The sequence below is a fragment of the Zootermopsis nevadensis genome, unplaced genomic scaffold (genome assembly GCF_977971745.1).
Source record: "Zootermopsis nevadensis isolate Lab colony 2312 unplaced genomic scaffold, Znev_1.0 Znev_ptg000002l, whole genome shotgun sequence".
In the NCBI taxonomy this organism is placed as follows: Eukaryota; Metazoa; Arthropoda; class Insecta; order Blattodea; family Termopsidae; genus Zootermopsis; species Zootermopsis nevadensis.
Genome location: NW_028259134.1, coordinates 14,415,179 through 14,443,088, shown reverse-complemented (window position 1 = coordinate 14,443,088; position 27,910 = coordinate 14,415,179). Strand labels below are relative to the sequence as shown.

At 37.3% G+C, this 27,910-nt stretch overlaps 1 protein-coding gene across 20 annotated transcripts in view; it reads right to left on the bottom strand.

The window, feature by feature from the left end:
- Positions 1-27,910, bottom strand: part of cac (calcium voltage-gated channel subunit cacophony) — a 289,078-nt gene that overhangs the window by 260,811 nt on the left and 357 nt on the right. The window lies entirely within an intron of this gene.

Sequence of the window (27,910 nt, the reverse complement as noted above, 5' to 3'; positions counted from 1 at the left end):
GTACTATGCTAGTTAAGTCATAAAGAGAAACACGGCAAGTAACTGAAGTAAGAGTTGTCACCCTTCTGAATGATACAAATAGCTTACATGCGAATAAATTCATTGTACTCGCGGTCAATACCAACTTGCTTACGCTTCAAGAAAACTGCTAAGAAACACAGCACATTCAACTGTTTACAGTTGTGTCTTGGATCAATACTCAATTCTTCGATAGTTATCTGTCACTCTGATGTTCCAGAAGAAAGCAAGTGTCCACTGTTACTATACCTAATGGCTTCCTACGCCAGTCATAGAAAACACAGAAAGAAAACAACAGAATTTGCTGATGAAAGATAAACATTACCATAACACTCTGACGAAGTTCATCATCTTTACTTTAATCTGCTGTTATTTTAGTTTTCCCAACAAACACTATGAAATTCCTTCTTCAGATCCCTGTGCTCGTTCGTGTACGTACAAAATAAAGGAGTTTCGGAGCGGTAACGTGGTTGGCCACTTCGAGCCTCGAACCCAGAGCCACATTTCGGCGGTTAACGAGTCTTTCTTTATGACTAAATAAAGTAGACGAATACAGAATCTGCGGCCACTGTTATCAACCACTGGCTTGAACAGCCACTTATATAACGTAATCAGCAGTCCTGGTGTTAGGCGAAGTGATATGACAAACTTGTTCCAATATTCGAAACCAGACCGCTCAATACAATCTCAAACAAATGTCTGACGTCATTTCATGCTGTTTGTATGTGGAAAGCCAATCAGCATCTTGTTCACGCGTCATTCACGGCAACGGAAAGTAGATTGTTTTGGGACCACGTAAGCAAACAAATGAACTGTGGCACGATATGCAAGTTGGTCGCATCATCTTTTGGACCATTCTGCATGCAATGCCGCTTTTGTTATTATTAAATAAAAAATTACAACTAACGTTTAAGTTATTATGTAGGAGTAGACTATTCCTCTTTCTTGTGTGCAGAGTTAAAACTTGAGTACTCTCAAGTTGCTCTGGTATTATCATCATTTATCATCATAACCAACGGTAATTATGAGCACGCCAGACAGATTGGTTAGAACCACTGCAGCAAATGGACAAAAAGAATCTTTAAGCGAGCAAGGCAATGATGATTTTCAAGGAGATTCTTATTGTAAGATTTGAGTTTTTCACAACGGTGAGTATGAAGATTTCTATTATTAATATCAACAAAATTTCTTCTCTTGCTCTGTATTTGGCTGTTGATGCAACACACTAATGAAATATTAAACTGAATATAATCATTATTATAATTTAAAACCCGATGGTAACTGTATGTGCCTTCTGCTGTAACCATAAATTCTGCATTTTGATCAACAGTGTATTTATGGAAAGATGGCCATGAATTGTGGCAATGTGAATATATCGTGGGTTGCGATCGTAGTGTGGAAGTAACACCAAGAGATTAAGCTGGGGGCACTGAGGTAATTCTCATTAACCTTACTCAGGACAGCTAGTAACCCGATCTATGTTCTAAACGAGCACATGCCAAGCACATTTGTAGAAGTTTACCTCTACCTTACATTCCTCGGTATTTTAGGAAGGAATGACGTCATTACAGCTAGTGTCAAAAACAATAATAGTTTCCCTAGGAATACATTGATTGTACTGCATTATCTTGTTTATTTTATAAATATTGGTTTAATTTATTTATTGTTTTTCTTCGGTTTTTGTATTTATTTTAGCGGCTTGCCTGTTAAGAAGCTGTTTCTGTTGGTAAGCACATTAATAAATGAATTAAAATAAATTATCATCATTTCGATAAAGACAATATTTGTCCAAACGAACAAATTATTACCACCTTCCTTAATATTTTACAGAAAAAAACCCGGGAGTGCATTAGAGTAAACTGTGAGAAAACAGAACGAAAAATCTTGCTCCGCCCGAGCAACGCCGTTGATAATAGAAACTCCGTAAGCCTTACAGGTCCTTTAGAAAGCTGGAAAGGCCTCAGAATGGGTAAAAATGGGCGACCGTAAATAGAACAGAATTATAAACCTAGAAGGCGAAGAGAGGGATCAAAGAGCTACGCAAGCGGGTTTCTTTTTCTAGGTGAAGGAACTGAAATATCAGTGCCGTGAAGAAAGGAACAGAAGACAGGTTATTTATGACGCACGCGTAAAAGTATAACAGGAACATTATTACTTCGTAATTGTGCACGAAAGAAACCAAACGAAATACACAGGCGAGAAAACCAGCATTGAACTTCCGTCATAAGAGCACGGCATTACTTTCTCAGCCAACACCTGTCATATTGTCCTACTAAATCCAAGAATCAGGGCCTTCCTTCCTAAGTTGGTAGCCGCTTACTTTATCAATAAATTACGTGATTTAGTCAACCACAAGGCTCATTACAAGAATCCCGCCAGTGCAATGATGATATTGTGTCAGATGAATCGACTATACAACTTCGCAATCTGTCTATAATGCAGTTTAATGTTACCTTTCCATCGACAACTAGCTCTCCCAAATTCTCTCTTCCATTGAATGTTTTCCTATTAAAAATCTTGCTAGCGTCTCAGTTTTCTCCTGAGTGCTACATGCTTCGAACAGCTGCAGCTTCTTAATTTAATAATCTTAACGTGAGGTGACGACCACATCCAAGCTAATGTATCCTTAATACAGTACCACATTGCTAACGCAACGTAGCAGTGAAACATTAGGGCTTTAACACCGAATAATGGTAATGCCTTTTTATTCTGGAACTTTCACTTTTTAATTTGTCCGGAGATAGGGATTAGCTCTATCTAGTGGGCCCAACTAAGTAGGAACCTGAAGACGGAGATAGAGCCCCATCTCCGAAACGTCGTTTTACGTTTTTTACGTTTTATTACTAGACGATGGATAATATCCAAGTAAATTTTTATTCAATTGACTCTTCACCATCGTCAAGAAGTTTTAGATTTGATAATTTAATTTAGTTCAATAATTAATATTAATATTGCTGATGTAACAATTACATAACTCTACCACTTAAATTAATGGTTGCGATGTAGGGTTTCTAAATATTATTTGAATATTTCTTAGCTTGTGAAAAAGAATCAAAGTTCGAGATCTTTGGTGGCATTTCATAATAACCTTCACGAGTTATTAGCACTACACCCAGTAATACAGCTAGATGTCCTCACGGACGTACTTGCATTTACCTTCCATATTTAGAGGCTGTGATAGGCTGTGGACTGGATTCAGGTAGCTCAGGATAACATCAAATGGCGGAATTTTAAAAACACTATAATGTTCATTCCAGATTCATAAAATCCAGGAAATTTCTTTACCCATGTCAGTAACTGTCAACTTTTCGAGAAAGACCTTGCACTAATTTATTAGTGAATATCAGTCTTAATTATGCACTGAATACGTTACAATTATATGTACAGTTGTTCTGTATCGCCCTGGTCGTTTGGAAAGCAAGCGCCTCTAAAACCTCGGCAAAGTTCCATCAAACTACGCAGCGCAACATCCCAGAATACAGTCATCATCAAAAGTTTTATATTTTCTAATACTTTTAACTACCCTCGTATTTTATTTCCAAAAACAAAACAAACTCATTATGCTAAGTCAAACTTTAGAATTCAGAACGAATTCCTATTAAATTACATAACAGTATTAATAAATACATTATTAACATTAAGCAAAAGCATGCTTAACTGTAGCATCAGTCTAGTCGTCCAAATCAAGAATTTCAGGAGAAAAAGAGCAGAAATCTTGGCCAAGATTTTAATTATAGCGTTAGATGCCTTACAAGTATTTCAGCCGATACGAAAGCCTTACAACTGCCACGGTGCCATATATGGTGTCATGTGAAAGTAGTTTCCTCGATTTTACGGGTGACGGAAACACGACTTTACAGGTTTCTGACTATGGTGACATATTTGTCATTCTGGATTTTGTCATCGCTTGAAAATTATAAAATTGCAACATTTCGGATGTTGCAAATTACTTCCATTATCAGGTGAAAAGCATGTCTATTGGGCCCCCTTTTGTGTTAGTCTCAGACATCCAGGTCTGAAAATAAAGAATAAAGACCGTATATTTCTACGAAGCGATGATGTACGTGTACCTAAAGGCTTACGCGGCGTTACAGCCCAGAAAACTAAAATCGACAACAATCTTAAGATTTTAAGATTAAAATCCTATACATATTCCTCACTTTCTCCTTCCTGCTACCTGTCCTGCCCATCTCATCCTCCTCCTGCCTGAAGACACAGAATTAAGAGAAGGGGAATTGAGAGTTTGTTTGTTTGTTTAACTTTAAAAGAAGAAGAAACGGATGTTTTCTGAATAAACATTTCGTTGTGAAGTAGGAAGACTAAACTTTAAAAAGCGTGAGTACTTAGTTATGCTTCAGCATAAGATAGAAATTATTAACATTTCTTAAACGAACATAATTCTAGTAAGGAGACACCAAACAATCGTATCACACTGGGTTAAGACGAGAACTATTTAGGACTAAATTTTTAAATTTTGATCGCTACATTGAATTTTCATTATCAACGTTAAATTACGATGTACTTAATTTAAATCCATTAATACTTGTGCTCAACACATAGTACACACATCATACGAAACTCACAAATTGGGTATTAACGCTGCGGGCAACAAAGTAAGCCACATCATATGTCAATTTCCCACAACTGTTGAGAAGCGGATATACAGTCCGAACATTCTAGTGCCATACATATCCTTTCGAAACCAAATTAAATTAATTAATCTCCAATTAATTTAAAATAATTGCATTACGTTGTGTGTTCAGCTTTTCACATTGCCCGGAACATTTAATCTATGAGCTCCGAACCAGTGATTATTAAACTATTTAACAAAGCTTTTTAAACTTCAAGGATTAGCGGGGAATGGTAAGATGGTTCTGAATAATAAATTGAAAAGTATTTGAAGGGAAGCAGCGGAATTATAATTTATGTAGTACGCATGCATGGAAGTGAGGAGAGAAGCCACGACACACCGCAGAAACTTTTGGTCTCCGGATCAAGTTTCGATCGTCAGAATTCCCGAAAACGAAGCAGAAAACTAACCTATAAGCCGTGATGTTCGATCATCGATGATCACACCGGCCCCACAAATACTTGATTTTTATACAGTACAGTAAGACTACATTACTTATATCTAAATGTCATAAGTACAGGAAATCTTAAAATCTTAGAGATCCATTTCATAAATCAATGTAACTAATGCATGAGACTTTGTTCACAAAATTACTGCACTGCAAATACATAGTATGTCTAATATCGATTAGACCGACAAACGTTCAACTCTGTCATTGCATGTTTTAAAAGTTCATAAAACGTTCCAGCCACACCTTCAAGTCAGAGAAAAAGTTGTCCGATCTTAAAGATTGTCATACAAATCACGAAATGAGTCTTTCGCCCCTCACTCGGGATCCCCTAAGCCTATATTAACCGCCATTTCTTTCACAACTTTGCGTTTCGTGTGCAAGGAATAGGTGAAAAATAATATTCTTCTACTCTTTCTGTTAAACTTCTTGTGCTCCATGAAATCTCGCACATGAGAATAAATTCAATGACATATTCTTCAATTGTGTGAGAAAATTTTTGGCTAACTGATTTATTCTTCGGTTACATAATAACACTCTTTCAACTGTTTACAGGTAACTCGTTATACGGAATTTCGATTAACGCGTTTTCGATATACGAGGTAATTCGCAGGAACTCTACCTCCGCGTACAACGAGTCACCTGTAGCTTGTTTAGTGTCGAATGTTAGGATTACTGGGGATTATGAGTTGCAAAGTGTGATGAAGAAAGAAGCCGTGTCTTGTCTTAAATTATTATCCGTAAATTATACTCAAATTACTAAAAAAATCTTCGAGAAATCTAAGTAGTCGGTCTTCAGGCCAAGAATAAAATCCGTGACCCATTAAACTAATGAAAATAAGTGAAGAAACTGTATATTTTAGGTCTGTGCAAACTTCCGCTAGTACTTATATAATTCACGTTATTGTACTTAAACGCTGTTTAAACGGTTTTATTAATAAAATTACAAAAAAAAATACTTTTTAAGCTACTACACTTTTGCACCAAATTCTACAATTATTTCCAGCTCCCAAGATCTTAATAAGATCTGCGGTTTCCTTTAATACGCCACGACATGAATTTTATTACCTACGCCATATCATTTCATTACCTGTTGCTGACACTAAACATTCGGTGACACAAATTGATTTAACGTACGTAGTTTCATGTGGCCATTCAGAAAACACAAAGAGCTCACAACACAGGTCGTACGTTTTACTAGTATGTTCGGCTGCTCAGACAGCAGAAGGCATCTTGCCCGGTTGACTCATATAGATCATCAACGTGTGAATCACAAACGGTTACACATCTCAAGAGTTTACAACAAAGTTGAACACAGATAACATGTACCGATTTAACGTCGCTTTTTAAATAAAATTGGACAAAACTCCAAATTGTAGAATGAGTGCGTATGGTGGATAAATGAAGCTGCAGTGAAGTCTTTTCATCTTCAGTAATCGTTTAACTGAATGGACTCCGGGTTTCCAAACCGAGTTTCGAACTCATAATCCCCAAAGTAATGACTAACACGAGTCGACGGTGGCTGTCAATATGGTATTTCGATTAAAAAAGCATTTTAATGCGTTCTTTTGTTGGATGAAATTAAAGAATTCCTTCAAAAATTTTAAGTTAGCTTAATTATTTTTATTTTATTGGTTCTGATAAGAAACATCCCGCCGGAAGATCGCGTAGGTTTTCGATTGTTACTTGGAGACTGATTGTGAGTAGTAATACGAAATGGCGGCCTCATTACACACGGAGGTCGATATGGTAGATATCGGCACAATAAAGGTTAATGGCTGCCCTTATCGCAGTAACACAACTCGTCCTGAACACGACATTCAAATCATACTCTACCAGCGCAACTCTTCAGGTTCTAATGGCCGTTCATGTTCCTAGCAGTCTTCAAGCTATAGCACTATTCCGAAATGATAACCATTACTTCAACTTCCGTTGCACTTTCACTGACTCTTTCTTAAGTTATTTAAAGGTGCCGTACCGAACATTACTAAGAACTACGAAAATAAGACCACAGATTTCACGTAATTTGCATTGTTTTCCCGGTCTGACCAAGGTTTTTCGATGTCGTCGGAGAGCGCTCGTGTTGTTTGCATCGCAGGACGGGTGTGGCGGGGAGGGGAGCGGAGAAGTCAAGGGAGATACTGTATGTTCAGCTGTGTAGCTTAGGTCACCAGTCAACATGGAAGAGTTTCCTAAGACCTACACCGGCACTCATTTGTCAGAAAGTTCCAGTGTCGCCAACATTGACGACACCTCAAAAGGTACACAGCGCAAAGTGTCCATTCGTACATCACTCCAACATTATAGCACGAGAACTATTGGTCTAGACTCTAGAGGAACATATGAACAGGTATCACTTGGTCTCACGGACCTTTGATTGAAAGCCAGTTTGTAAAAACAGAGCGATGAGGACAAACACGCCTACATAACGGAGGTGGGAAATCGGCCATGTGCAGCGGACGTGTGTGAGAGACAGACGGTGGGGATTTGTAACAATACCACGCCCGCAGGACAGAGCTGAGACCTACTTTCATCACTAAATGAATTACATATGCTACACGTTCTTCTTGTTGTGATTATCCATATGAATAAATGTATGTCTACTGCCACTGTACGTGGCAGTAGAGATTATATTTGCATTGCCTACGTTTCAATAACGTTGCTTTCCTGGACTAAGTCCTTCGATTAGTATATTAAAATGAAGCCACGTCCTTTCGAGGGCTGGCTCTGCCCTCGTCTTCAGATGATAAAACCTACTCTGTTGGGTCCGCTAGAAGGGAATAATCACCTGTCCCTTCAAGCAGGCTCAACACAGTAGGTATCATCACCTGAAGACGCGGGCAGAGCCAGCCCCCGAAACGTCGTGGAATCTAATGGCTTGATCTTGGGAACAGGAATTCAGATTGAATTAACGAATACTGCACCGGTACTTAAAACCTGTGTATTTGAATTCAAGTTTTAATAGATACCAACATCACTGTGAAGCTGTTCACACTGCACAGCATTAAAATTGTATCCTCTCATAGTGTTAAATAATCGACCATCTGAAAATTCCTGAAGTAAAAATTTTTGAGATAGCGTTTGCCTATTTCTGCATTTTATGACAAGTAAAAATATTTTGTACAATGAAACTTCTTAAAAATGTATTAACGTTTATTTATTTATGGTTTATTTAACGATGCTGTTAGTTGCTCCGTCTACGTATCATCGATTTATAGCATGATGAATAATAACAAATTGGAACTAAAGGAAGTGGTCGTGGCCTAATTTGATACTATCCCGGAATTTGCCTGGAGGAGATGAGGAAAATTACTATAACTCTCAGTTGTGGCAGCCGGTCTCCGGGCCGAGATTTAAACCCAGGACAGATCGAAAACGTAGCAACAAGTGCTAACCACTTGATGGCGACTTTAGGCGATTACAACTGAATTTATGTTTTGTTCAAAATGTGTGTACAATTATTTTGTAGCTAAATAACATCATCCGAATAACCGACGAGTGATATCTGTCTCTGCCTTTGCCTTAGAGATCACACCAAATGTCGATAAAAGTTCGAAATTCTGACATAGATCACGAGCTCAAAAGGCCAAAGCTGAGAATGGGCTATAACGCCTGAAACACACACAAAATCAACTTGACAGCTTTCATTGTTTCTCCCATTGCCACATTACGTCTAAATATTTTCTGTACTTTCGGAATTATAACAGTCGGACGGACAGACGAATGGACACTCTTACCCCTATTTTCGTTAACTTCGCTCACCTAACAATAAAAGGAAGACGATGCGATGTATGATAGCGTTTCATACCTACAGACATTTTTCTTAGTCTTCAATAAAACAGTTTCTACATTTGCAAAATGGAGATCCCCGTGCACCCAATGTCATTATTCATACGCGTTGAACATAAAATGAAAAATAATTATCCATAAATCCTCACTTGTGAACAAAGACGCGCTTCTGGTAATGTATTCTCAGCTCTAACCGATTACTTCAGGGGCTGTAGTTATTACTGGATTGCGTGATGATGGCCCGAAGTCGCCTCAGCTTCTTGTATGACAGGTAGATTATAATGAAGTTAAATGAACAGAGGGACAACAGAAAATATCGCAGACATGAAGTCTACTTGGCTTAATGACATCAGAGATAAGGAATGCCCATAAAACATGTTGATCGAAGACAATTTTCACTAGGTAAATTAAAGTCTGACCAATTTTAAAACAAATGACGTGATTTTTGTGTTACATCTTAGTTCTTACACGCAAATATGGAAAATTGTCGTCAAGTTTACCATAGTCGTTTTCTTTCACATAATTTCGCAGTAATCCTGCTATTCGACGCCATATTAAGAAAAGAGTTGGTAGTATCGTTAAAAGAACCACGAAACTAACAGGGGATAGTAATGACTGTGATAATGACAAATACAATGATTATGAATGACGAATGGGAGATTACGAATATATTATACAATGATGTTTATTTAACCATGCATTTTCGATTTTTAAATTTAAATAATGTCAAATGAAGAACACCACATTTATTATGAATTATTATTTGGAAATGATGTAGAAGAAAATGGTCGTGACATATTTCTGGACATGCGACTTACGTCAGCATAGCCGGGTTTCTAGATAAGATCTGAGTGCGAGACCTCCAAAATAAGGATAACCAGTGTTACTCTCTACGACTCGACATTCACATTTAACATCAAGCAAAACAAAGGCAACTCTTGATTGTCAGCTACTTAATCCTGTAGCGCTAAACTAATTTCCCTTCGATCGTCCTAAAAATTTCACTCACTTTGCACGCATAATTAGGTCGAGGCTCCAACACCGTCTGATGTTACGACCAGTTAATTAACTGTTCTCCGTATCTGTCAGTCAGCAAGTGAACAAACAGAACAAAACTTCTAGCAGCTCAGCGACGTGGTACAAACCCAAAGTATCGGTACTTTTCCTATTATGGCCGCCTGTCTTTCCAACATCAGCCCAATAAACACACAACCTGACTTACGTGTGTCTATTTCTTCCGGATCCTTCGTTGTAGTGCTGAAATAGTACCTTAAAATAAATCATAACTGGTTCCTTACAAATCCAAGTATGTAGTTAAAAGGCGGTATTAAATATGAAATAAAATAAGCTAATGTTAAAGTAATAAAACTATGTTAGAAACGTACTTTAATGAAGCTATTCTGAGATTTTGGGGGTCTTCTTCAGTTCCTCAACATAAATGCTGAGATAGCACATCAACTTCCCTCTCTGGTCCTCACGGTTGACTGTTCCAACGATCCCACAACTTAACTCCACAGAGGTAAGACTGTATAATTCAAGTTTGTTTAAAGTTGTACAAAATTATGTTTCTCTTTATACTAAATAAGAAACGAGCATTAATTTGACGGCCTTACTAGTAAATTTTATTAGCTGTGGTAAATATGAATTTTCTTTGTAAATATTGAAGAAACTAAAAACAAATTTCTCCTTCTGTACCTTCATTGACTTGTGCCACTTTAGCTCTGACCAATTCAATATAATCAGTTAAGCGTAGTTAAATAAGCCAAGGGTTAACGATTGACTGTGTAGTATTTGTTGAACACATTCTGAATTTTTAAATAAATTAAGCACAAGCTGCATTTTTAACTGGTTCTACAGATGGAAACAAAAAAGTTAAAATGCAAAGAAATGACTCTCCACTCAGTATAATTGTGATATTCCCCTTCCTCACAGACAACAGTAGTCTACACGGGACACGGGACGTGTCAGATTCATTTCACTGTGGCCTGATTTAAGTAATGTATTTCGCAAGACACCTCACGCTGCTTCTCGTATCCCCCGCGGTGCTCGGCTGCCTCGACGCCACTCAGAAATCCAGAGAACACTTTGCGTGCAAGGGTAAGCTTCATGCAACCTCTTTGTACGTAGCAAGATGGTCTCTCAAAGTGCCACTGAATGTATCTTTGTCTCTCCGCAGCGGTACAGTAAGCTTAAATGGTTTGTGGGTCGTGTAACACTGGTACAACGGGACCTGTTGTGTTTGGTCTTACTTCCTCAACGACATTATTGCTCATTCCTTATTTTTTTTAGAAATATATAGATTTAATAATGACCACTTTAAAAACTAATGAACGAATAATTTACATACTTCTTCTTTTATTCTTCCTTTCTTTTTCCCCTTTTGCTTTCCCTCTTTTTTGATTCTTACAGAAACACTTCCTTTGAACTACGCAAAAAAATCTGCAATAGGTGATTGTACACCTGAACAAGTCACTGAGTTCATGAAGTTTAACAAAGCAATCGCATTATTTGTTACAACTATGTCGAAGAATTAACAACCACTTCTATATGTTACTCTTACAGAAAACGAAAGAGAAAAATCTTTACTTTTAACCAGTGTCAAGCATCGGCGTTCGAATCGGATACATAAATAAGTCAGGGGCGCTACGACTGTGATCTATTCGATTAGAGTTTTGCTACTACCATGGCGATGTATACTAAAAAAGCAGCGGTTCTTAACCTCTTCTTTTACACTCCTCTTTCGTATTTCCTTTCTTCTCCAACGTCTTCGTTTCTCTTATCCTCCTAAAATCATTCCCAATTTTCACACCCCTGCCTTCTTCTGCGTATCCCATTTCTCTATTTCGGTTTATACGACACAAAATCTAAACATTTCACATTAACATGAATAAACAAACGTACAATAAAGAAACTAACACAAAATAAATATAAACTGAAAAATTGTCGTAGTAGTAGTAGTAAGGATAATAATAGCAATTAATAAGAAGTCAAAAGTAATAAAACTGATTTAAACTACTACTTGAACTTTAAATGTCAATGTCTTGCTAACAATTGGTCAAATTCTATCTGCTGTGAATTAAAATGATTCGCTACCCACTGGAATTCTTATATAACAGCATAGAGAAAATGCGACCCACTTGTTAAGAACTATATCGCCTCTCTAGTGGTTGCCAAGTGTCATAAAAACGCATCACAAACAAAGAAGACATTCTGCATAACTAAAGTACACTTACGCCTCTTTGCAAACAAACCATATCATCGTTGACGTGAGAATTACAAACAGTCCCATTTCATATTTCATTCGACAGCTACCATGTCAATGGTCTAATGTCGCATTGCTGTATTCGTTCAAATTATTAGAAACGCCGTGCTCATGCGGCAACTTCTCTGCCACTACTGTACTTCGTATTGCTTGGACATAATATGGCAGGCGCGCGTGAACGCAGTTTATAGCACATTTTCAGCGGTGAGATATGTGAAAGAGAATGGTAAAAGTGGAATATAAAATAAAGATAAACAAAGAGGAGAAGATAGTATCGGTGGTTTAAAAAATGAAATTTTAATTTTACTGAACAAATAAGAAGAAGACTGAAGAACTAGAACGTACTGCATACACAAATATGTTAATTTACAGGCACAAATAAATGTATCGATTTATGAAGGTTCAAGAATCTTAGTAAGAGTAAATAAAATTAGAATTTTCTCAGGACAGATGTGTGTTTATTTCAGAGACCAGCATTCACATTCCTCGAAAAGAAAAAAATTACAGACTTGGAAGTTCAATATCGTCTTAAACTTACTGATAATTGTAATATTTGAGGTTTTCACAGCGAATTCATCGCCCTGATGACGGAGGCAGTACGACCTCTGAAACGTTGGTAAACATCGACCAGACTACACAGCCCAACAACCCAGAAGACAGAAATATTCTTAATGACAATTCCTGCGTCAATTACTAGATTAATTACTAAAAGACACAAAAGTGTAAAGGTGTGGACTAGATTTTCTGTCTCAAGACGACGAGTTCATGTAAACACAGCAATAAACTTTTGTAAAATTCACGGAAATGAATGACTATCTAAACGACTATTAGCTTCTCAAAAAGGACTTTGCTCCAAGGAGTTACTTATGAGCGCGGAAGGGTGCGACAGTGAAATGACTGGTGATCGATCTCTGGCTGAAACCAGATTTTTCTCTTCAATGACATGTCCATACCGGCTCTGTGGCTTACCCAGCCACCACGTGTCCAACGGCTAGCTAAATTTGCTTCCGGAAATAAGTGACGGAAGCGCTCATTCGCCTGACGACTAAACCCGGAACAATGCATCTGCATTGCACAAATCTGTATTGTAATTAAATAAAGCAACACACGGCTAAATTCTGTTACTTTACCGTCTGTGTTACTACAATATGTAACTACCATTTCTGTTTGCTAATGTAGTTTACCGCTATTAATGCGCTATAAATTAAAAACAAAATCACAAAATTGGTAATTTTATCCTGGAATATGTCGTATTTGAGGCTTTATCTGCTGGTGTAACAACGGGACTCGATGGTGTCGAGATTATGAATAGGGGAAACTTCATTTTTAACCATTATATAAATATTATCTTACACAGAGAATATACGGTTTCTTATTAATTACGAATATTAACCTTAAACTGCCTTCTTCTTTTTCCATTTAGTCAGACCTTCCAGGTAAACCTATTGAGCAGTAATTCTGGTTGAGTGTCTCCTTTATAGATTATGTTTGGTCGGACATTTCTTTACCACAGACAGAACATTGTAAGGAATCTGTCTACAGAGACCAACACAATACAGATAATTGCACTCGTATATTCACGCAACGAGTAGGATTCGAATCTGAGATTCCAATGTTCAAGAAGTCCAATACCGCTCAGCCGTCGAATTTATTACAAATGTATCACTCTGCCTTGATTTGGACACTGTGTTGCGGGCAAGTTGTCAATTTCAATGTCCAACCGACTTAGCCTGGGAAAGGCGTTACGGTAGCCATTAAACAGGTTGCATCCTGTCTAACGCTGTAGGGAAGGTAAAACTTCTGTTCCTCACAAGAATCGAAGCATGGCAACGGTCAGTCGCATTAGCCGACTGACTATCCTGACTTACTCATCTGCATTTAAGAACAAAATCCGTACAATAAAAAGATAGACTGTGGTGTGTTACCGAATTTCCTCCCACGTATTTCTAGTCACCTAACACTTCCTAGACCAGTTTAACCTTACATAACCTAACCTCATCTAAACTAACCTGGCATCACAAGAATAAAGACAAAACTATATTTTTGACGGCTGTACGAAACTTAGATTCATAAAATTAGACGATTCATAAGTTCTATTACAATGATCTGAATATCAATTACTTGACTGAAAGGAATTATTGCCTTTTAATGTATACTGGAAAACGGGTTGGCAATTTTATTTAGCAGTCAATGTGAAAAGACGGCAACATCAAGTTGTGAATACCAGTCATTTGTTATGTTAAAATGAAACGAGAAATCGAAGTGAATTGCTTGGAGATTCTTGTCGTGTGTTGGTTTCCAAGGGAACCCCCGCCTCTCCTTCCAGTCTCATTTCAATGAGGAACATGGCAACCCGCATCCAATCCAACCTGAGATACAATTCTTGTCACTTTCTATTTTCGTCATATTTCATATTTTAATTTCCAAACTTTGTGATTTGTCTTTCCACCCAGAGCCTCGGGATTCCTGTCGCAGTCGTATATATTGGCAACGAAGCTTTGGCGAGTAAACAGACCACACTCCAAGAAAATATTCGTCATTCAGTTTAATTTTAACTTAATTTTCTTTCTTTCTGTTACTTCTCCTTATCTATCTTTTCGTATCCTCCCAGTCGTTTCACTTTCTTTTTCTTTCTTTCTTTCTTTCCATATCTTTCATTTCATTTCATTTGCTTCAATATTTTATTATAGTTAGTTTTCACATATTTATCTTAGCTTTCATTTTCCTTCCATTTTAAAACTCTGTCCGCTGCCATTTATCTTTCTTTCATCTCATGTTCCGTTCTCCTTCAGCTCATTTCTTTATTTTCATTAAAACTTACTTCCCCTTTAATTTTGTTTCTTTAATTTCATAACTTTCCTTTATACGAGTCGAGATATCTTAGTCAATATAGTGACAGGTTACGAGCTAGACCATCGAGATTCGACTCCCAAGAGGGACAACATTTTTCTTGTCATTCTCAACCGCGTCTAAAAACGCTGAATAAAATACCGTCTTCAAAAATTGTGACGTTGAGTTCATTCTGTTGGTATTCTCTTCAAACGCATCAACTGCTTCTACGAAATTTTTGATTGACTAATTACCATGTAAATTAATACAACTAGTAAGGAATAAAAGGAATCAGACCGAACCTCAGAACCTCAACTATCAGCTTGTGACTCTCCAGTACATAATTAATCGTCCGTCGATGCTGAATAGCGCCACTTAACCTGTGCACTTGGCTTACACGTGTCTTAATTATTAATCTTAATTTCCAGTAAATTACTGTTCATAATAAGGATTAGTAAACGCATAAAAGTTTACTGGATGCTTAACGTTGTTTGCTATTGTCTATCCCTCTTATGTCAAGACAAGATTATTCTGTTGCCTTTAAATTAATGAGAAATTAATAAATTAAGAAATTATCGCTTTACAAACTAGTATGCCTCCGTGTAAACCTTGGTTTTGTCTGAAATTTCTATTTTCGTGTCAATTTATAGTAAATTCTGTTGTTTTTTTACTGCAGGTCCTGTTAGTTCCAGGTCTAACTTTAATTTATATATGTTTAACTATCGTTATATGTTGTTAGGTTTAGTTAAATTCCATTCAGTCTATTTTGCTTTAATTCAGCTTACCTACCATCAAGCACATATTTTAAAAGTAAAGCAAACAATCAATAAATCCTAGCAAAATTTCCAAATACAATTCACGAAAGAACAGACGTAGAATCCAAACTTTGTAGCCACAAGAGTTGCAATATCTTCCTCGCCCCAGAAGACCTCCGTCCTTTCCGATAGGTCGCCCTAAGCATGTCGCTAAGCTGCGACATCAGAGCGTGTCGATCCGCAGGCCGAGGCTCGGTGTCAATGAAAGAAAAAGAAGTGCTGAGCTGCCAACGGCCAGTTGCGACTAGGCATTGCTCAGAGAGCAGGCGTTTTTTGTTTTTTCTCAAACACGCCTTCGGAATAAACCGCTGTTGTCTTCTTGTTTAGTTAATTTACTGTATTTCTCTTCTTGAACACGTTGTTTACTTTTATAATATCTCCCCATGACCCATTTTATTCGATGCTAAAGAATCTCTAAAGTTGATTTCAATTTAATTTTTGTATATTATTTTTCCATTTCCTGTGGCTGTACAAATGTTAGTTAAGTCCACATACGTGTCCTCAGTTATCTTCTTTACTTTGTTTAAGTTTTCTTTATCATCATCTCTTTACATCATTGTCATTGCACTTGGTACTTTCTCCACAATCTCCTGTTTATTGTTTCCCTCTACCTCTTTAGATTTTTTTTTTAAAATTTGTTCTTCTCTCTAAATTGTTATATTAGAATCATTTGTGTTAGCTAATGTCTAAACAAAAAGTTGTTTTTTAGACAAGTATTAATCAACAGTACAAAAACATGCCTGATTAGCAGCCGAACGGGTCCGACTATAAATTATAATGTTTACCTTCTAATCTCCCAACCAGCATATCACAGAGGGTTGATTAATTAAGTTTAGATTACTGATAAAATTTCCATTACAAAATTTTAACGCCTAAACATACATAGTAGATATTTTTCTAAGAGGAGGATTGGCAAATAATAATGTGAAAGGATAATTAAAATAGAATTACAATTGCTGCCACAGCCTACATGCACCACGCAGTGGATTATGAATGCTTAAAGTGATTCGAGAACAAGCCCTCTAAATGTTGTCAATTTGTCACTTTAAACTAATTTTTACCGATTAGAACCGCAATTGGCTTCGGTTTTGAAACCGGATAAAATTAATTAAGACGTCGGATAAAGTATCTCTCAACGAACTTGCTTAATTTTACCTCAGCAGTTCTACCGATGCTAATTCTCCTCAGTTCAGGCAAATTCTGTCATTATAGAAGGATTGCTTCACTAACGCCAAGATGGTTCATAGCTTCTCTATATTTAGATAAATTGGAGTAAGCAGATACCACACATCTGAAGTATCATTAACAGAATTCACTACTTCTTTAGTACAATTTAAACTACAGAGTATACTCTTCAACAAGATCTAAGAATTCTAATAATTACTGTTGTTTTGAGTATCTCTCGTCACTTTACAGAGCCTTAACATTAAACTCAATCAAATAACAATAATAATAATAATAGTAACAAAGAAGATAAAGCACACATGCAGATACGGTAAAATAGGTCTTCATGCAGAATATCTATCATTACCCGATTTGGGGCCAAAATTAGTATGAGTCAAGAATTTTCAGCACAAATTTTCTTTTTAAATGTTCTTTTTTGTTATCTTAGACAAACATGGCAACGCTTATATATGCATTTTTGTAAAATTTAATATTGAACTGGCCTATATGAGGGCTGTAAACAATATAATTAGCCTACTTAGAAGAAAATAATTAGTCATGCAAGAAAACTTGCACATAAAATACGAAATAAAGAAAGCACTTCGGCAATAATGAACGTATTCTTTAAAAAAAATACTATATTAAACAACACAAAATATGTGAATGTGGGATATATATGAAATTCCCGCCACGTATTCGAAGACTGATCGGAAGATTGGAATTGCAGGTTTTATGGTATTACTTAGTTTCTCTAGGAAAATTTTCGGATTTTTATATTAACATGTTTCCTTCCGTCTCCTTGCCAGTTCATAATCCATAACATCCTACCATTCGATATTATGTAACCAAAATAGTTAACAATTACTAGATCACCTAGAAATTAATAATCGATCCCGCATACGGGAGTCAAAATCGCCCACTTGCCAATGTAACAAACACAAGAACGACCCCTTTCCTATCCCTCGTACTTTTCTTTCTTCTCTGTACGAAGGGCGGAAACTCATTTCAATAAAAGGAATGGAACGACATGGAATCGCTTCATGAAATATTAAGGACACATCCCACTGGATTTAATAATCGTATTGCGCTGTGGTTTTGAAGCCTCCACCTTCCATCCGAAGGGACGCCCGCGATTGTAGCAATGCGCTGGTTAAGGCCAGGCTGATGAATATCAACAGGATATTGTTTGTCGGCGAACTTCAAGACTGGTGGAAACTGATTTTAAAGGCTGAGGCTCCACAAAACTGACTTTTTTAAAACGGAAGTTAAAAACAAAAACTTAATTCGTTAGGTTAAAAAAGGGATTGCTTGAAAAAGTCTATAGCATCGAACAAAAGGTGACTGCAATACAACAGTTGTGACCTAATTGAATGCACTAATCCATAATTTGCATGGAGGATTTGCGAAAATCTATAAATAATCAATATTTGTTATGTCAGCATATCGTGTTTTATTTACGTCAGTTCGCCTGTTTCTCTAAATTTCAATTGTCGTCACTGAAAGTGCTCGCCTTTTGGTACGCTGATCTCATTCAGCCTTGAATCGATATACCTTACTGTAACAGTCGATGTTTATTTTTTTTGAAATCGGTTCTCGTGTTGTATGTCCATTAGAGGATGTCTCGGTACTGCAGAGCTCTGTTATAAAACGAAATATACAGGTTACGTTCAGAGCCGATAGCTACAGCCACCCTCCTTGTAGACCAGTCGATTCAGAAGTGTCATTATTGCCAGCTACCGTAAAATAAAAATGTACTTTCAAGTTGGCTCCATTTTGTGAGTACTGGCAACATGGCTGCCCTACACTGTTAACACAATATTTTTATTATAGGTTATTCTATTTAACTGCATATCGCCATTTGGCATAAATGTACAGCATGTTGTAGACCAAGGTTTCGATCTGTCTTTTGTTTTTTATTTACTCCTTACTTTAAAAAAGCAGTCTTTTTTCTTCTTTCATTCCTTTCTTTCTTTCTTTCCTTGCACTATTTCTTCAATACTTTACCCTGTTTTAGGTTACAGCTTCTTTTCTCTCTCTTCATCCTCTCATTCTTAACACACGTCTCCACAAGCGGGCGTGATGACATCACACCCCAGAGAGAGCAACAGGTACTGAGTTGAAACTTCCATAGCCTGTGTGTTATTGTTCATGGGGGGGGGGGGGGAGATGATGGTGTTGGCTTTGGCCACAGCCAACCTCGCTACAGTTCAATATAACTGCAGCTCGACTGTTTACTAATCGGTCCGGCTCCTGCCTGTCCCTTACCTGCAGCAACCATAATTACACGGGATAATTTGTGTACTTGGTCGGAACTTAAATTTGTTTCTGGATTCGACACTTTGTGGTTCTGCCGATGATGATAAATAACTTTTGAAAGCTTTAGTAATTTATTTAAAAGTCATCGAACGTCATTAATCTGAGACGTTTTTAAATTCTGATGATAGAGGCAGTAAGGGCCTCTGAAACGTCGGTAAACTTCTACCAGACTACATGACGCTACAACCAAGAAGACAGCCATATTCTAAATACATTTATTTTCAAGCCTCAAAACAACAGACGCCGGACAGATAAAGCCAAACCATAGTGGCCTGGTTTCGTTATTTAATTGTGATTTTCATAAAATGTACACAAAAAATGTTTCAAGAAAAATTTCACAACGTAACTATGTCCATATTTTGTGCTATGTACAATTCCTTACCATGTTTTAGAATAATTATAGCTTCATTTCAACTTCGTGTAACGTAGGGATCTGTTGCAAAGACAGGGGCCAAATTGAGTTTTCCTGTCAACTTGTAATTTAGATCCTCCAGCATCAAATTCCATCCAAATCCATTAAGTAGTTTCGGAGATTGAACACGCGGACGGGGAGAGAGAGAGAGAGGCAGATAGAAGTTCTCACTTCTTGTTCATTTTTGTTGAATAGGCGCAAAAAACACAGGTCCTGAATTTCGGATTATCACTTAATAAGGAGAGGAGATCTATGATATTGCAGCTTTATCCTGTATTAATTATTCCTTCTTTCCCTCTCCATTTGTTTGTATTCCTTCCTTTCCAATTCCTTTACGTTATCACTGTCTTTGCTTATATATTCGTTTATTCCTAGTTGATTACTTGCTTGGTTTCTTGTTATCCGTCTACTTATTTTTATTGCATAAAACTTTCTTCAGTTTAGTTAATCGCTTCTGCCGTCTTCATTAGTTTCATGCACTATTTTTATCCATTTCTCGCTTCATCCTTTCTTTCCGTTAATATTCCCTTTCGTCCATCTCTTTCTTTTCTTAATTTCCTCTGATTCTCTCCTATACACCTGTTTAATTATTCTTAGAGCTATTTCCATACTTGTGCTGATGACGTCACTACTGCAGCCATCTTCGATTCTCTCTTGTGTACTTTGCTCTCGACTCGTCGAACTGATCCGGTCTTTCTTGTCAGACATTTTCCGCGGAGAAAAGAGGAACTACAATGACAGACAGCTGAAATTGAACGGAACGTGTCTGAAGTTTGTGAGTACTTAAAAATGTATTGGAATTCATACAAATAACAAATATGAGATCTTCATAAATAATGTTTAAAATTGAAATAAAAAAAATCGCTTGTCTTGCAGAGGTTTGTAACACTAACTTGGAAATAATGATTCGAGTTAAAAGAATATGAAACCTACAGGTTCATTGCCGTACTCACACAAGCTTTCCAGAGTTCAATCTAATTCTTTTATTTTTTTTGCATCCAACTTCACGTATTCAACTTTTGCAGCAAACATAGGTAAACTATGAACCAAAAAACCTTCGTAAATACATGAATTAAGACAAAACAAAATGTTGGAATGTCCAACTCCATAGAACAGAGTCCTTGATAAGAAGCTGACAGTCACTCAGATAGTCAATAAATTCATCGTTTTATGAAAACTCGAAGTTCACACCGTTTTCACACGGGAACTGAGATAGATTCTGCGCCAGCCCGCATCCCATCATCATACCCTGCATCTCTAACATCCGTTTTAATATTATCCTCCTACCTACGCCTAGATGTCCCAAGCAATTACTCTGGTAAAATTTGGTGAAAAACACTTATTAAAAGCTCCTCACTGTTAAATTTACGTCTAATGTGCTTACTCCCTTGTTTTTTGGTTGTACTTGGAAACTATATAGGACTTAAGTAAAAATGTATTATTGCCACTTCCTGACATACAAACAGTACGTAAAACAAAAGACAGTCAAATTTTATAATTACAGCCGTTCCTGATTAAATGTGTTAGGGGGAATGACAATCATCCTTGTGTATCCAGAGGCAACTGAAGATGGAGTTTAAATGACAGAGTTCTAAAGAGTTGTTACTTGGCAACCAGACTTAAAACTACGCATAGCAGAGCTCATCACCACTTCTTCTGGCTCTCATTCATATTATTAAAGACTAAAGTAATCCGAATGCAATGTAATGTAAACAGAATTCGAGAACCTCAAGTCTTACAGAATTCGAAGAGAATTCATGTTTCTGTCCTTCCATGTACCTTCACTTTATGTGGGACACAAAACAAGACACAAGTTATTTCTGTGTCTAATTACTCTACCGTGACGGCGTCAGGAAGAAATAAGGTAAAACTTAAAGCATTCCGGCACTAGCTTAAGGCAGCTCTACTCTAGAAAGAAACAGCTGACACCCTGGAGAAGAATGGTAGGCATTAGGGTTATCCTGAACTTGATGGCTAAAACAGAAATTCCTGTAACTTCCAGGAATCAAACTCCGGTCCTCCAGGCCACATTCAGTGGCTGATAAAAGACAAATGAATAGTTATTTCTGCGTCTTATCACCATATCATGCAGAAGTACAGAGGGTAAGATGACAAAGACCCAAGCATTCTGAAATTTGGCATTAACAAATACGCGTGATTAGCTTCGAGCCCCGTCCATTACACTTCCAAAAAAGTCCGTAGTTCCTATTGGATACGTGTTCGGACCCGGGCCATAGTTGGGTTTGGACGTCGAGTAGTGGGGAATAGTTATGTCCCTGTTCCAATGCCTGTCCTCTTACCACAAAAAGAAAATGTTTTATACAGAATTTTAAAAATGTGTTTATAAGACGTAGTCATATATCAGATCACAATAATTCAAGTAGTATCACAATAAAAAAGAAGGCGAATAACAATAAATTCTATCTGGACATCACTATCGAATGCTCAGTTCTCTGGCTTCTGGGTTTCACGTTCGATCTCGGTTCAAAGGTCACATACCTCGCTCAAGATTTTCCGTGGTCTCCCTCAGTCCCACGAAGCAAATGATACGATATTTAAGAACAGGTCACAATCTCTTCCTTCCACATTCAATCTATCTTATTACGATAAATAGACTTCAATTCAGAGAACGTTAAACGAAGCGAGAAAGCACGAAATAGAAGTTTAGAGCACTCGAAGTGAACTTGTAAAGTGTCTGACTGAGAGTTATAAAAGAACAGGTCTACATCTGTACGTACAAGGACGATATTCAGTTTTAATTAGCTAAATTTGCGACCCACTGGCTTCGCCGTGTCAAACTGCAAGATTTCTCACAACCTCCGCAGTCGATTCACCCTTAGATAACATGAAATCAATAACTTACCCGGACTGTATTTTTCCTCTTTCATATCGCGCACCTTGGCTTAAAATGAAAAAAATACAGAGTTCAGCCCATGAAATGATTTATCTGTTTTGAAAAAAAAAACCTAGTACAGACCACTCTGCTAGCGATCGACATATATTATATAGTCGACAACAATAAGAGTGAAAATGTGTACTCCATGTTAGAGTACAGTCCTATTCCGACCAGTTTCTTGCCATATTTCATGCATCACTGGTTCTGTTTACTTATTATAGATACAAATCTACTGTTTAAAAACTATTTTACTACAACATATCCCGTCTAACCAAGGGTCTAGGGTCTAGAATAAGCAGAAAGACGCTGCATGTACAATCAACATTGTAAATATTCCTAAGCTCGCCACTAGCAATCCTTAGACACCGCATTGAGTCAGAAATTATTTTTGCTTGTATTCTGTTATACATTCCATATCTGAGAATATTCCAAATCATGTATCTGCACTGTGATGTACTTTTGGTAAAATGAGTTGTTTTAGAAAAAAACTGACTTTTAGCTTATTTTACTTATCAGAAAATTGGTGAGTCGACATACAAAGGGGGAGATAAAAAAGCAGTCATCAATAACATTCATAATGCTAGGAACATGCACTCTGTAATCAATCATAGCAAGATAACACATCCTTCTTTATTGAGGCAGACAAGTTACCACAGTTGCATTATCAGCTACAGTAAACCATGTCATTCTAAAACAATATGTCCCACTTATGTGTGATTCCCGTGTGACAATTTTATGATGAAAAGATTGCAATTGTATCTGCATCTTGAAACTAAAATTATAAATAATAACCTTGGATTATTTGAAACAAATAAGCAAAGTTTTAGTTGCATATCCATTCAGCGAAGAAATATCAGACATTTTGTCGATCGTGTTCTCCTTGGACTTGACGCCGTGTGACCTTACAGGTGGTTAACAGCATTTCTGCTGTAGCCACTTCGCCCTCAAGATAGACGCGACGCGATCCATGTACAACGCCACACGGTGTCACAATTCCGAAGACAAAGATCGACATCTTCACCACCATGAGAGCCTTAAATCTCACGAGGCATTCTGCTCAATAAATCAAAAGACCCAAAAATGTTAACGCATTTTTATATCGTTATCAGGAATATGTTTACCTTCGGTCACACAAAAATAAACTCCATCATCGACTCCATCACTCTTTCATCCTTTGTCCCTGCCTTCCTTTCTTGACTCCTTCTCTTATTTTGTCCACATTTGTTCACTTTTCAACTGTTCAGAAGTAAGGTAAATATGGGAAAACTAATATGAGGAGAAATGGAAGGGTCACACAAGTAAACAAAGATCACAAAATAAATGTCAATGCTTTCAAAAGAAAGACTTACACTATGATATTAAGCCTCATATTTCTGGTGCTAAAATATTTCACTATCGGCTTGAGAATTCGTATCGATCTAAAATAAGTAATAGCCCGGTATCATTTACTTTACGTTTTCGTGGCTGGAGTTCTTTCGGGATAAGCCGCGTCTAGTGTTAAAAATTGTCCGAAATTTCGACAAACATTGCGGTTGCCATATTCAGGTATATAATGGTTGGGTCGTTTTGGGAACATTACTTGACATATGTGAGGCTGCCAAGAACGCTAAACCATTACACTCTCACACTGAAGAAAGTAACCGCAATGTGTGCCGAAACGTTAGATAATATTCAACATCCGACGCGGCTCATATCCGGAAGAAGTTGCAGTGTCTCAGCGGTAAAAATTTAAAAGACAGCTCGCAGAATAAGAGAGAAAAGCAAAGTTCGTGATAAAACACTGTCATGAATTAGGAATTCTATTTGTGACAAAAGGTCTACGTCTGACAGGCTGTTAACTTCTCAGATGATGGCTCTAATCTCCTCATTGCTTCTGAAGTCCCTAAATGAATTTCCATTCTTAAACGATAAAATACAGTACAATCATATTCTGACACAGCAGAGATTAAATTTGCTCTCTTTCACAAAACACTGAAATGGTGTCTCGCTTTTTAGAGCCATTTGTAGATATTAAAATTCCGCCAATTGAAGTCACACAAAAACATTCAATTCTTTCTGTTTTGCAAAGTGGGGACCGGGGACACGAGGCTCCAGACCGTCTTCACCGGGTTATTATAAATCTTGATAAAATTCGAACTAACAGGTGGAATAAGTGAAAGGTCTCAATTTCCCGGTCCTAAATATGCTTCAGTGATGACATTGTCATTCGCATCTGCTCATCACACCCCTCCAATTTCTCCTCTCACTTGTCAAACGAAATCTCAATTATGGAACTTCCACTTGCTAAATTGTCACTCCAAGATCGTTCGGTGGCATGTACCATGAGGTCGATATTTCATCCTTCTAACCCTTTGGCTAACCAGCAATAGATTCCTTTAAAATATGTTTTCTTGTACACCCACTAACACTGATTTAAGAATTTTATGAAAACAACTTCACGTAAAACCATTTTATCAGTAATGTCATCCATAATTACCATTTAACCGACAAACTCTTCAAACTTTCCTCTCCTGCCACTAAATTCCATCAAGCTCTAATTAAAACCATTTACCCTCAGGAGAAATATTAAAGGATGTATCAATTCAAACAATTTATGATCGAACACATTTTTCATTTCAGACTAACTCCGAGCAGAAGAGTTCTCCTTGAGAAGCTGACAGCCGCTCGGCTATCCAAGACATTTACCAACCTTGTGGTACCTGAACCTTCATTACCATACTCGTAAGAACCGATCACTGGCCCTTGCAGGTCATGTGTAACGTTGAGTAGCTAAGCACCCACTCTCAATCCACAGCCTTGAGAAATACCCTTCGTCGGTCGCACGCGAATGTTTCTACAACACATTCGCAGCTGCCCTCCACATAGAATATATATCTGGAGAGTTGTCTTTCATATCCACAGTCTAAGGACGCGCTCTGCAGTGGAGATTCAAATTACGCATTTAAAATAGTCTCTTTTTACAGAATTCGTTTCGTGAATGCAGCACGAAACTGCGTACATGTGTGCTAATGTAGGTCTTCTGGGTTGTAAGGGCCAATCTGCTTTCAAGACCACTCGCGTTACAACCCAGAAGACCGACATCGGCTGTTTCACCGATTTAACAAACTCAAACATCAGATACATGATTCAATATCGATATAATTTTCACACCACAAAAGACTAACATAATTAAAATACTCCATGGAACAGACTTCTTGAGAAGCAAATAATTTCAGCAAGTCAAAAATTTTTCCACTTTCTTCAAAGCCGAAAGTTTATTACCACGTTTACATGGGCGTCCCCAGGTCAACAACAAAGACTAATACAGGACTGTTATTTCCTGTATTCTTGCTTTAATTAGGGAGACGCTGCGTTCGCCTCCAGACCTGGTGTTCGACTATATTAACTGCGATGATTCTCCAAGTTCCTCCACCAAAATTCCGGGAGTCTCTTAAAATGGGCCACGAACGCTTTGTTGCACATTCTCAACAACCACTTCATTGTTCACCTACCATTCGAATATGGATGAAACAGTAAAAAAAGTGTCCTTAAATAAACGATAAATTATACTACTTCCTCATCTCCTTCTCAATAACGGATAGATTCCAGCTATCCAAATACTTTTTAATATTATATACTTGTGTTCGCAGAGCTTCAAGTCGGTCAGTTGCTGGGATATTACATTAACATATATTTACCATACCCTTCCAAATCCCTCTAAATTCGACGTTAACATTCATCGCGTTACTTTTCATTATACTGTAAATCAGTGGTATTCAACCTGGGGTATAGTTACCCCCGGGGGTACTCGAAGACATCTTAGAGGGTACTTGAAATTTAACATATATATATATTATTTTATGATAAACACTGAATAATCAGTAATGTAATTTATTTAATTTATTTTTAGATGTAGATTATATACTATGTATAACTTTAATTATACACCAACAACTTTGGGGGTACAAAGTTAAAGATAAATTATATCTGGGGGTACGCGAACAAAAAAGGTTGAATACCACTGGTCTAAATAACATCTGTAATAGGTATATCGCCGTTGAGTAAGAGAAATTTTATTAAAACTATGACCAAGCTAATGTCCTATAAAAGACATTCTGTACTGTTAATAAAATCTTCTCGGGCAATCAGCCGCGTTAACTGGTTAACTCAGAGTTTGTTCCCGAAACGTCGGTTTACTACAGTAACCAGTTAACGCGGTTGATTGCCCGAGAAGATTTTATTGATTGTACTCGCCGCGAAAGTCTCAAATCCTACATTCTGTACTGTTTTCGCTGTTCTTAACTAAGTGATGAGTAAACAGGTGACTGGACAAATTCATATAAGCACAGTAGAATGTACTCTGGCCATATTACGTTTTTCTGGGAATATTTATAACAAATTTCCAGATGAAAGGCGCATGAAAACATGGCCGTCGTGCGCAATTTTAACGCCATAATCTCATCTTTCGCTCGGAAAGTTAAATGGTGGATCCTTCAGAAATATTTCCTTGAATTCTTATGGTAATTGAAGCAAGTGCTGAGACAGGTTAATCTGTACCATGCATGGAGAAAATAATAAACACATATAAACTTGCAATGGAGAGCCTAAATTCTAAATAGTACCTTCATGACGTAGACAGCAGTTTAGTGTAAAGAAGAGCGAGATGTGAATATGATTATTCTATTAAACTGACTCACTATTCAGCCCACACACGTAGGTTTTTATTTCGTAACGAAAATAAATCTTTGGATTGCACCAGGGAGTTCACCGACTGGTTCACTAATCACGGATTGCTCAGGGAACATCGTCTACCAAACGAGTTTTGCATGAGCTCCGTCTCACGATCATTGTAACAAAAGTTACTTAAATGTTCAGTTATTAAGCATTAAACTTCGTCAAAAGTTTCTCTTCTGCTTTAACAGTTTTGTGCAATGTCATAAGAGGGGCTTCTTTTCTCTGTACGTTGATCTTTATTCTTGTTTAGTTCAGCGTTATTGAAACAATGCCGCTTCGGATTTGGTTCTACTTACACCATCGGGTAAAAGAAAGGCAAAAAACTTGATAATGGAGGCAGAAGAAACCTCTGAAACGTCGGAAAACTTCTACCAGATTGCACGGTGTAATAACTTAGAAGACAGCCATCTTCATATTCTGCATCAACGCGGCCCAATTGAATGTGACCTCGTAAAGAAATTTCTGCGCATATAAACTCTGTATTAAATCACTTTCCAACTCGCATACCGGGTACCAACAGAGAAGACACCGGCTCTCCCGCCTGAATTTAACATGGTTCTATTAGTCTTTTAGCCGTACGCTCGGATACTGCTTGAAACAGTTCATGACTTCTTCCTT